Raw genomic sequence first — 12,613 nt, 5'->3', positions numbered from 1 at the left:
ATATGCAATTTAAAGAACAGGTAGCTTAAAATGGGAACGAGACAATATTATCGGATCAATCAGAAGCTTGAGCTTTCACTCAGAGCTTTTAAATGATCATTCCAATCTGTTGGGTGAGAGAATGTGTTGTCAGAAATGTGATGTATCTGCACTGGCTATTTTCAGGAAAGGAAAATGCATCTCAGCCTAGAGAGGGAGGAGTGTTAAAGGAAATGCTTTTCTGTAGTATGCAAATGCAGAGAAATGGGGTCTAGCCCATGGTCCACCCTAGCAGGAGGCTGTCTCAGGCATGGGTGCCTCAAGGATGGAGGGTGGGTTTTGAGATTGCCCCAGGGGCTTGTGCCTTGGTTCTGCCAAATCTTTCCTTGGTAGAGAGCTCAAAGTGCTCAGGTGCATTTTCATATAAATCCCTACCTTCTCCACCTAGGCATGTTCCTGAAAGCAAGAATGTATGTGCTTTTTACAGTTTGAAAGAGTCAGAGGGTAAGGTCTGCCAGCCCCTTGGCCATCTTCAGGCAGTTCCCAGGAAAAAGGCCCCCTTATCCTCAATACCTATCGGCTCCTTTCCAGGCACTATTTCACTTAAAGCCCCCCAAACTCTTCAAGGTAGGAAGCAGAATAAGGTTATTCCAGTTTTTATAGATGAGAAAACTGAGGCCAGCATCATCTGAGACACCTTTTGTCCAAATTCTCTGTTCTCTCCATTAAAATCTGCAGGGGAAACCACCGTCAGCCCCTAGCATAGCTTTACGCCAAAGGCCTGCCCGTCCCTGCAGCTCACCTACTTGAGCCCTATTTCTAGGTTGCCCTGGAGGAAAAAGCTCAGGGTTGAGAGTCAGAACTGCTTATTGAAGTCCCAGCTGAGGCACCTTGGACAAGTCACCTTCCCTCCTTCTGAGTGGATGACTCGTGTATAAAATGAAAAGATTTCACTCAAAGAGGCACAAACTCAAGTGCCTTGAGGAGCCAATTGGCAGTAAGAATAGTAAATCAGGATGTATAGTAAGATACTAAGTGATTTTAAAACGTTTAAGAATGATGACAGCCGAGCAAAACCCTTCTCTGAGCGAAACTTGGCGCAAGGCACAAGCAGGACGTGGGAGCGTGAGCTCTAGCCTAGCAGACCGTCGTGGTTCCTTTTAGAATGAGCTCTGGCGCGTGCAGTCGTAATCACCAGTGCAGCCCGTTAAAGTAAGTGCAGCATTCATAAGCATCCGAGGGCTCCAGAAAACTGACACAGGCACTCTCTCTTATGGGTATTTCTGAACTTAAAATCAAGCTAAATACTTGCTTCAAAAAGATTGATACAGACGTGAGATTTCCCAAAGTGGAAAGAGCCTTAAAGGTCATTTAACATAAACTTCCCATTTGCTAGGAGAACTGAGAACCAGAAAGAGGATGGGAGCTGGCAAAGCTCACAGAGCTCCTGAGTCCTCCTTATTTGTGTGGGGCCCAGGACCCTGCTCACGTCATCCAGCGGGCCTGGGATCTGCTGAGGTAGGCCGTGGCCGACCCCGCAGTGGCCCTCTCCCCTAGCGCTCGTGAATACAGGAACCAGCGCACATACAGGGCTGGTAGGAAAGGCTGCCCTCGGAGCCCCATAAACGTTCCCAAAGAGCGGAAGGAGAGAGACTACAATGACCCTCTTGTCTAATGACTGCCGGCCGTAAATTAATTTATCATTTTCCCCTGTCTCTGATAACAGGTAGGAAAGTCTCTTAGGTACCGTACTTCCTGAGACCAGAACCACTCAGCGCTATTACATGCTGTGGGCCCATATCTGCAGGGATTATTCATTTCAACATTGTCTTCACAAGTGTTCCTGAGTTCACTTGTTCATTCATTTATTCATTTACTTATGAATTCTTATGTGAGTACCTTCTTTGGGCCGGGCCTCACAGTAGGCTGTAAAGAATCAGAGATGAATGAGATAGGGGTCCTCATTAGCAGCCAAGGGAAACAAACTTTATATTTACTGAGCATCTAGTCCATGCCCGGGTCAGTAACAAATCCTGCCTATTTAATCTTGACGTGGGAATTATTAGACATCTCGCAGATAGGAATCTGAAGCTCATAAAACCCCTTGCTCATTATCCTCCAGCAAGCAAGCAATCAAACTGGATCTCTGTCTCCTGCTTGTCCCATGTAATACCACAGATATGCGCAGGAAAGGCGGGGGGTGGGGGGTGGAATCGTGACCAAAAGGGAGCAACCAGACTTACCCTCCTCCCCTCCCCTCCCCCCCCCACCTTCCATCTCCCTTCCCCACTCCCAGTTCCAGAAAGCCAGGAGCATCTAGGGCACACCTTGTTAACAGAGCAGGTTCTCTCTGCCACTGGAGAACGATTCATGGATTTCTCAGGCTGTTCCTAATGTGTTGCAAAAACCGTCATCCCATGACCTCACCCCTATGAAAAGGATGATGAGAAAAATAAACAGTAACAGCTTCTAAACAGTAAGCACCTTCTTTGTTCCAGGCGCAGTACTTGCCAAACATTGTCTGTGAACCTCACAACAACCTGACATTCGTAGCCCTAACCATAGATGGCGAGACCAGCCTCCCCTGAGATCCCCCATGGTCACCAGCTGGTCAGTGTCCAAGCCTAGATTCCAACCTGGTCTGTCTGACTCCACCTGGCACCTCCTCCCCCCCAGGCCCTGCTGCCCCCTTAAGTTCATGCCAGCTACGGGCCTGTCACTCTGTGTATTTTTTTCTAATACAGCAAGCCAGAGACGTAGGCATTAAGTATCTTTTTAAAAAGATTTTATTTATTTGTTGGAGAGAGAGAGAGAGAGAGAGCACAAGCAGGGGGAGCGGCAGGCAGAGGGAGAAGCAGGCTCCCTAATGAGCAGGGAGCCCGATGCGGGCCTTGATCCCAGGACCCCAGGATCATGACCTGAGCCGAAGGCAGACGCTTAACCGACTGAGCCACCCAGTTGTCCTGTATTAAGTATCTTCATTTAATAAGTGTAACTAAGGCTTGGATGGGTAAGACCACAGGGCTAGTAACCTGGATTCCAAACCAGGATCTACCTGTCTCCAAAGACTATAACCACCCAAAACGAAGTCTTTGGTTTGACCTTTTCCTGCCGGAAGCAGGCACCCTGGCACAGTGCCCAGCAACCCACCCCCACCCCTCAGGAGCCCTCGCTGAATAGGTGATCTGCTCACATTGGTTGCCTTTCCTGGAACGTGCTCAGGTCTCTCCAAGCTTAAACCTTCTCTCTGTCTTGCTACCGCCTCTCGCCTCCCTTTCTGCAGAGCTCACTGACACACTGGCGGACACTCCCTCTCACCCCCTCACTCCTACTTCCCTGCCATCCAGTTTCTGTGGCTACAGACCTTCGGAAGCTGTCCCCTTAAAGGCCACTAGCCTCTGCCTGCTCATCAAAGACCAAAGTCTGTGGCCTCACCTTCCTGCTCCCCCGCACGTCAACTCTGCCTGGGCCACCAGGAGAGTCTCCCCTCCATTGCTGTGCTGTGACTCTACCCTGCCCTGGTTTTCCTCTGCTCTGACCAAAGATTCCTAGAGCTACCAGGGAATTCAAACATTGTGAACTGAAACCCTTGCCCAGAGCAGGGTTGCAGTCCCCCAGCCTCTTCCAGCCCTCTCCCTGCGGTGGCTCGCCCAGCCCGAGTCTCTTTGGTAACTGTTAAAATGTATTCATTTGTTCTTGGTGCTTCTCTTTTTGTATTCCCGTTCTGGGGGTTTTTTAATTACAAAAGCAATTTATGTGCATCCTAACTAAAAATGAACAAGTAAACATCTATATATCCACCACTCCACTCCCTCTTCCACACTTTTCTCCATGCTTATAAAAATATACTTATGTGCCGGGGTGCCTGGGTGGCTCAGTTGGTTAAGCGTCCGACTCTTGATTTCGGCTCAGGTCATAATCTTAGGGTGGTGAGATGGAGCCCTGCATTGGGCTGCTTCTCTCTGTCTCCCCCACCTCTGCCCTTTCCCCCTCGCACACATGGAAGGAAGGAAGGAAGGAAGGAAGGAAGGAAGGAAGGAAGGAAGGAAGGAAGGAGGGAGGGAGGGAGGGAGGGAGGGAGGGAGGGAGGGAGGAAGGAAGGAAGGAGGAAGGAAGGAAGGAAGGAAGGAAGAGCGAGCGCCTGGGTGGCTCAGTTGGTTAAGCGACTGCCTTCGGCTCAGGTCATGATCCTGGAGTCCCGGGATCGAGTCCCGCAACGGGCTCCCTGCTCAACAAGGAGCCTGCTTCTCCCTCTGACCCTCCCCTCTCTCATGTACCCTCTCTCATTCTCGCTCTCTCAAATAAATAAATAAATCTTTAAAAAAAAAAAGAAAGAGAGAGAAAGAAAGAGGAATCGAGAGAGAGAAAAAAAGAAAGAGGAATAGAGAGAGAAAGAAGAAAGAAGAAAGAAAAAGAAAGAAAGAAAGAGAAAGAAAAGAAAGAAAAAGAAAGGAATAGAGAGAGAGAAAGAGAAGAAAGAAGGAAGGAAGGAACGGAGGAAGAAAGGAAGGAAGGAGGAAGGAACGAAGGAAGGAAGGAAGAAAATACACATGTGTGCCTAAACAGCATTGTTTTCTTACCCTCAAAATTATAATATATACATTACGCTTGCTTTTCTCATTTAGCAGTAACTTGTGAGAGTGCCCCAGGTCAAAATTTATAAAAAGATATAAAACTAACTCCTGTAACGTAATAACTGTACAATATTCTGTAGTATAAATGTACCACTATTTATTCACTATTCCCACATTAATGGGCATTCACATTGTTTCTAAGTTTCTTTTACTAATGTTTTGAATTGTTTGCTGCAAAAATTTCACTATAACTACACCCTTACATACCAATCTTTTTAAGTGTAGGATGGATTTCCAAATCTGGGGTCAAGTGGTATGTGTGATATTAATTTCAAAAGCTTATTGTCAGGTAACTTCCCAAACCATCCCTAAGGCATACTCCCCGCAGCAGCTTGAGACCCCCTGTTGCCCTACAGCCTTTGTGTAAATAGATACTGTTGCTGTCTACAGTGTTACTCCATCTAGATAGGGAAAAGTGGTATCACACTGGTGCTTCAATTTCGCTTTCCCTGGCTGCTAGTCAGGTGGGGCGTCTTTTCATATGCTCATTTGCTGATTTGATGTTCTTTTCCATGAATTGCCCAAACAAAATCTGTGGCCCATTTTTTTTAAATTAAGTTTCTTGACTCTCTCCTATCAATTTGTGAAAGCGCTTTATAGAGAGGCACATTAACCTGGGTCCCTGTAACCTCATTTCATATGCATGGCAAATGTTTTTCCAAAGTATCATTTGTTTCACTTTGGGATTTTGGCCTTTGTTTATGGTACCAAGCTTGGAGCGCACAAATTTTAAATCCTTATGTAGCCAAATATATTTGTCTTTTCCTTTCAGGCTTCTAAATTTCCTGTCTTGCTTAGGAAGGTTTACCTAACACCCAAGGTTATGCAAGTATTCTTTTTTTGTTTGTTTGTTTAAATCTTTAATTCACCTGGACATTATTGTCGTATACGGTGGGAGGTAGGAGATTCATGATAATATTGCTTGCTTGGGTTGAGCCCAAAGCTGCCTCGCTAAATTCTCACCCCTGGGTCTTGACTCTGCCCTTTATGTTGCACAGCCCAAGCTAAAACTATGGGGCCCCAACCCTGGGGTCCAGCTTTCTCCACTTTCTCCCACACAGCCTAAATCCCCAGCCTTTGACTGGGTTCAAAAGAATCCCACTTGGGAAGACTTATGACATTTTATTTTAATTATAATGCTGGTTTATTTTCCTTTTTTTTTTCTATTTCCTCCTCTACATTGTGAGTCCCCTAATGGTGTGAGTTCCCCCTGAAGCTTCGCACACCCAAATAGTAAATACTTGTCGTGTTGAATTCCTATCTCTACACCTCAGATGTCAGCACCCTTCTCCCCCAGAGGTCACAACACCCTCCCCTGTGCTTTCGGGACCCAGAGCACATCTGAAGTGTTTTGTCCCATTTGTCTGGGGATGGGAACATGGAAAAGTGCCACTCAATTAAGCCCTTTTGGCTTTCCTTGGAACACTTGCCAAAATCATAATTGCATATTAATTTGGAACTCAAGTGGGTTTCCATAATTGCTGCCGGGGGATGGGGTGGAGAGTCCATGTGCCCCCTGTGTCTAAGAGAGGAAGGGATGCTGCTGAGTCACAAAGTGTCCAAGAAAGGGAGATAGAAGCCTCACAGAAAGCCTTCATTTCATCAGCCCCAAAGGCGAGCGGGCTATAATGGTGCCTTGTTTGCTCTTGGCTCATTTTCATGAGCTTGTGTGCCTATAGCCTCTAGAAAGTTGCTCAAGAAAACAAGAAAGAAAACACACACACACTACACACACAGGGCAGAAAAAGGAGCTCAAACTGCTACATCCTTTCCAGTCAGTCAACATTTAGCTGAGTGATTATTATGACTTTTGAGTTCTGAGCGCTACTAGTTGATTAACATTTTACCATCTGTAAAATGGGAATGGTAATTCCACCAACACAGGGGTGCCAATGAAATGAATCCTGTAAAATGTTTCACACAGTATCTGACACTGAATGAGTGCTCCATAAAAATAGTAGCTTTCATCATCATCATCATCATCATTATCTTCAGCATCTTCAGCAGCATCATCATCTTCAGCATCATCATCATCATCATCATCATCTTTGTCATCATCATCTTCGTCATCATCATCTTCGTCATCATCATCATCATCATCACCATCATCTTCAGCAGCTGCAGCAGCGGCATATTTGCTGCTGGACACTGTGTGAGGCATTGAGGGTAAAGTGATAAATGACACAGAGTTCCTGCCTTCAAAAAAACAAATGTAAAAAGAGAGAAGAAAGACATTTGTTCTAAGTAGGAAACGGGTCTGAGATGTGAATTGTTAGCAAGACTGGGAGAAATGGGGAGGGGGGCAAGTTTAAGAGGATTGTGTAGGGGGAGTGGAAATGGAGTATGAGATGAGAAATAGAGATGAAAATTTGGGAGTCCAAACAGGGAGACCCAGAAATGAAGGAAATATTTCAGCTCCATGCTCTCCTCCAACACCGACTGACCATCAAGGGTGGTTCTTTGTTGGTTGCTGGGGCCACAGAATATGAATCAGTCATGGTCCCTGCCTATAGGGGCCACATCTATGAGGCACCAGAACTTCGGTGAAGACAGCAGACCAAGCTGTACAATTTCTTCTTGCAATTCGGTCTTCTTAATACACAGCACAACCTGAGTTTGGGAGCTCGGCACAGCAGCCTGCTTCCGATTTCAGAAGGGCCTCTGAATCTCAAGTCCAAGCTGTGACGATTGGGGTTTCCCGTCCTCTCTAAGTTCTCCCTCTCTCGCGCGTGCCTAGCTGCTCTCCAACAAGCAAAGTGCTTGGAGTCTCTGATCCCAAAAGTACCTTCCAGTCCTGCCCTCCCGGGAATTCTCTCTCCTTCTAGATGCATTTCACAAGAGGGGTAACCAGTAACAAGAAACTAACCATTTGTAAGATGCAACAGTGGTTTCTTTAATTTACTCGACACACATTTATTAGGTGCCCACCATTCTTCCAGAAGCAAGGTTGCTGCCATGAAGAGATCAGACAAGTGCCTGCTCCCATGAAGTGTCCTGTTTAGTGAGACAGCAGATGGTCTGCAGCATTGTCCAGGAGAAGCCACTGAGTTTTAGGAAGAAAATAGAGTAGGCTAAGGGGGCATGGGAGGGAGCTACATGACATGAGGTGGCAGCCTGAAAAACAATATTTAAGCAGAGGAAGGAGAAAGGAAGGGAGAGAGGGAAGGAGTCAATAGGTTCACCATTTCTCTTGAGTTAGGATAAGCCTAAGCCCCAGTCTGTTCATCCGTGGCTTAGAGAATCCATGTGATGCGATCCTCGCCCATGGTGTTGCCTGCCAGTTCCTTAGTAGCCACCTCCATAACTTCATCGAACATGATCCAGAATGAATCATTTATTCCTGATAACAAGGTGCCAGATCCTAAGTTATGCTGTTCCTAAAAATCTCACCATGGTCCTTCCTCTTCCATGCCTATTAGTGTTTACAAACTCTTGCACTTAATAACCTCTTACTTGACCCTCATGAGAGCCCTGCAAGGGTAGGTCAGGTTATCTGGTCCAGTCCTTTTCTGTTACAGATTATGAAGAAGAAACCCACAGAGGGGAAGGAGGCCCATTGAGGCCCAAGGACCTGCAAGCAAATGGTAGGCAGTGGGACCCAGACCTCATGGTCCCCAGGACAATGCTGTTCTCACCACCACTCAACTTCTTGGTCGGCATCCAAAGATGATGGGAAATGTTTGGCTTTCTCTTTGATAGCCAGCAAAGAGTACTCAGAAAGCTAAGGAAAACTGTCCACATTAAACACCTAGGCCCATGTCTCGACGTTCTTTGCTGTTTTTCCAACCCACCGCTCTCTCCAGCTATCCCGTAGTCATGATATGACAGAGGGTGGACCAACCTGGGTCTGAATCCTGGCTCTGCTCATTTGGTAGCTATTCTACCCCCTTAGGCCTTATTTCATAACCTGTAAAATGAGATCACAATAGAACCTGTCTGCACTGGCCAGCACAGGTCAAGGCTTTGCTGCAGGAACAAATAGCCCCCCAAACCTCAGTGGCTTATGACACAACGTATTACTTGCTTATGCTAAGTCTGATGTGGGGAGGGTAGCGTTCCTCTATCTTGTGGCTACCCTTCTGGAACAGATGACCTCTGAGGTTGCTGTGGCAGGGAAGAAAAAAATCGGAGGGCTTAACAGGGGCTCTTACAGCCAAGACTGGAAGAGGTATAACGTTGACCCATGAACTCTTGGCTAGAACTTAGTGGGCCCCAAAGTTACTGCAAGTTGGAATGGAAAACGCCTTCCTTGTGTCCAGGAAGAGCAACGGTGTGATGGACACATAGCAACGTCTTCCTTATGCTAATTCACAGAGTAAATGTGACGATTATATAAGGTGAGGCAGAGGGCTTGGCATGTTTCCTCTCTGGCCCGTGTGCCCTAATGGGCTGCAGACAGCCAGCTGGTGGCTGGATCTTGGGTGAGCAAAGGCATCCAGGGAAACAGCAGAATCAACAGGCAAACTCGCTAATTCCTGCATTGCCTTCTCAGTGCCTGATGAGCAAAAGGAAAAGCCAACATCTCCTTTCAGGCAGACTGGCCCCCAGCTGCCCTCAGGCCACTCGGTGAGGACCATCCTGACACTCAAAAATGGTAAAGTTAATAAGGAGGTGACTCCTGCTGCCATTGGCATAGTGAGTTATTAGTCAGGGGACACTTTCAATTCCATTTCATTTAACCTCACGATGCCCACCGGGAGTTATCTTCAGATTTATTTTGCAGATGAGAAAACTGAGGCATAGAAAGGACTCATCAAGCCACACAGCTGGGAAGTTACAGCCTTCCTAGGATGAGACCTCTGCATTACCAAATGGCTAAATCCGAAGTATTTACATGCTCATGGAGCCAGTCCACAAATACCAATTGTGTGCATATCATGTGCCAAATGCTAGCGGTATAGAGTCAGAGTGAGACCAGGACCCTACCCCCAAGAGACACAGAGTCTGTATTATATTTTACAAGGAACCTTCAGGAGACAGCGGCCTGATCCAGAAGTAGGAGATTCTGGAAGCAGATAGCAGGCACCATGGGAAGTTGGCAGATTGGGCCATTGGAGAGGCATGAGTTCTGTTCTCACTATTCACTGTGTGACTTGGACAAGTCGCTTCCTTTCCTGGTTCTCATTCCTTCTCTTATCCTGGAGCCAAAGTGCCTGTGTTCACATCCATGCAGCCTGCCTCTGTTTCCCCATCTGTAAATGAGGGTACTCTTAGCACCTAACTTACAGAATTATGGCAGAGATTAAATGAGTTACTAACTCAATTATTATTGAATAAACGAGTCATTAAGTCATTGCTATTAGTTGAGTTATTGCATGTAAAGTATTTTTAGGACAGTCCCTGGCACCCAGTGATCATTCGATTAATGTTAGCTCTTGTTAATAATATTATCATTATTTTGAACATGGTGATTGGGCTGGATAATCTCGGAGCTCCCTACAGAAATGCAGTTAGCCAGCTACAGCTGAATCGGAAGTGACTTTGAAAGGCACTGAGTTTTGCTCATTGCTCCTGAGCCAATGCCTGGTTTAAGGATAGTCTAAAGAGTGCTTTAGGGCCCCCTGTCCCCCATTCCCACTCACAAGACTCGCACCCCAACTTTCTGATATTCTTGAGGCTGTGCCTTCCGGCTTTTATGCCCAAACCACGTGTTGAGTCAGGCACCTAGGATGCTTTTGGTAATTCTTTATCAAATGAATTCATGAATGAACAAACCAAGGGGACTGAAGAAGACTCCGTGCCCTGATGAGCTGAACATTTAAGGAAGGATTTCAGTGACATCTATTTTCTCTGTCCTGGTAACATGCTAATGAGCTGGAGAGCTCTGACTAAATTGCGATTTCCCAAAATGAGTTAATTAATAAACTGATTTTGGGATGATTAACAGGGGGGCACAGTTAACATGATTTTAATGGGAAAGCGTCAGTGAAGCACAAACTCATTAGCGCAAAACTATTTCCTGCCCCAGCAGGCTTGTCACATACTACTCTTTATGGAGGAAGCAGGAAAAGCCACAGTGATGGGGACTGGGCTCCGGAATAGCCAGGAGTCCCTGAGGGCAGCACACACACCTGACGGGGTATCCTCCGTAGTAGGTCCTGACGGCACCTTTTGTAAGTGGTCTCTGCTGACGTCTCGCTGGTCTCAGTGAGTCGTTGATTGCTAATAAGCATGCTTGACACCTGAAGTTCCCGGGTGCTATTATTAGAGGACAGCAATAGATAGTGTGTATGGTCTAGCTCTGGCTGGCCCCCTAACATCAAAAAATAACAATTGTGATAAGTACTATTGTAATAATCTTTACAAAGCACTCTTCTTATATGTAAAAGGGAATTGTAATATTATTTCAATTTTGAAGGGTTATCATGAGAATAATTAAATATAATTAATATATATAATAATATATAATAATATATAATTAATATAATAATTAAAAGCTGCCTTTCCGAGTGTCTGCTCTGTGCCAGCCACTACATTAGGTGCCTTCCCTGAGGATGACCTAGTCAACCCCACTTCCAGATGAGGAAACTGAGGCTCAGAAGAAGTAAAGAGAATTCACATATATAAAAAGAGTTCCAGAAGCCAAATTTACATATATTGTGTTACTACAATCTTAGGAGTGGCCTTAAGAGATGGATCAAAAAGGCATTAATGTCCCCGTTTTCCTGGTGAAGACACAGAGGTTTAAGGAGGTGGTGACTTGCAGATAATGCAAGTGGACATTTTGGATGGGCTTCAGCAAACAAATCCCGCATTCTTGTTGTGACATTCTACTTCTTGGTATACACAATGTACAGATAAAATGCGCAAAGCAAAATGGTGCTAACATCCCTGATTCCAGGGGATGAGACCATGGTAACTAGAGAGTAATAGAAGCGTCTGTGCCAGAAATGGGGTATAATGGGACAGGAGACCCAGTTTCATAATTTTGAAATATTCCTTGAACCATGGAGATCCCTAGGCAGCAGATTTCTGAGATGATGTGGATTTGTTAGTGATATGCAATGAGGGATAGCCAACTTGGACGCCTGAAATCTGGTTGGTGTAACAGAGGGAGAAGCAATCAGTGGAGGGGGGGATGCAGCCAGGGCTGGGGGAGAAGAATCCTAAGACCTCTTAGCAGACCACCAGCTTGTCCTTAAAGAAGGTCTATGTTAAATCTAGAATGCTAAAACAGGAATGGACCTTAGAGACACACTAGAACAAATTCCCTAATGAATATCTCTTTTAAAGACGAGAAAACAGACATCTGGAAAGGTAGATTACTGCATCCCTGGCTCTACCAGGAGTTGATGGCTGAGCCTGCATCAGAATCCAGTTACCCTGGCACCCAATCCAGCCTCAGCATTATTATAGCCTTTCAACAAAAGAGTATGAGAAACAGAAGAGAATAACTCTTGTTTAGCGCTCACTGTGCGCCAAGCATGCACTGCCAGGTCCTTTGAATAGGTTATTAAATCTCTCAATCCTGAGAGGTGGATGGTATCTTCCCTGTTTTGCAATTAAGGACATTCAAGCTTAATGAAGTAACTTGCCTAAACTAGTCAGTGGCAGAGCAGGAATTCAGATCTTGATCTGCCTGATTCTAAAACCCATGTCTTTTCCACAATACCGCAAGCCATCAAACACATCACTGTGTACTGAATGCCCACCTCCTTCTGCACCGTCAGAGACTGACTTCCCAGTTCCGGAGAGAGACTGAGATGCAGGCTCTTTTTCCTCTAAGTGAAGGGCTTTATACAGAGGACACAGGGTTAAAACCCTTCTTGTCCTCCCCAGACTCCAAGAGAAGACAAGGATCCCTGGCTAAAAAAAGACGGTCTAGATCTTGCTTTTCACCCCTTGAGACACATACTGCTCACTCTTCGAGTAGAGAAGGGGGCTGGAAGATGTCCGTGCAGTGGTCCCCACCAAGGACTCTGAGTAACAGCCCGAGCTCAGATCTGGTGCATGTCTTAGAGCTCAAGCTGCCGTAAAAAAGGTAGCACCCTGTTCATTCA

General features: G+C 45.9%; 1 protein-coding gene across 2 annotated transcripts in view; it reads left to right on the top strand.

Annotated features, from left to right (window-relative positions):
- The window catches only part of TENM4 (teneurin transmembrane protein 4), a 2,958,785-nt gene that overhangs the window by 2,043,944 nt on the left and 902,228 nt on the right, over positions 1-12,613 (top strand). The gene's annotated exons all lie outside the window — the stretch shown is intronic.

This window comes from Halichoerus grypus, chromosome 11 (genome assembly GCF_964656455.1).
Source record: "Halichoerus grypus chromosome 11, mHalGry1.hap1.1, whole genome shotgun sequence".
Taxonomy (NCBI): Eukaryota; Metazoa; Chordata; class Mammalia; order Carnivora; family Phocidae; genus Halichoerus; species Halichoerus grypus.
The sequence above is the reverse complement of the archived record's forward strand: the minus strand, read 5'-3'. Positions and strand labels throughout refer to the sequence as shown.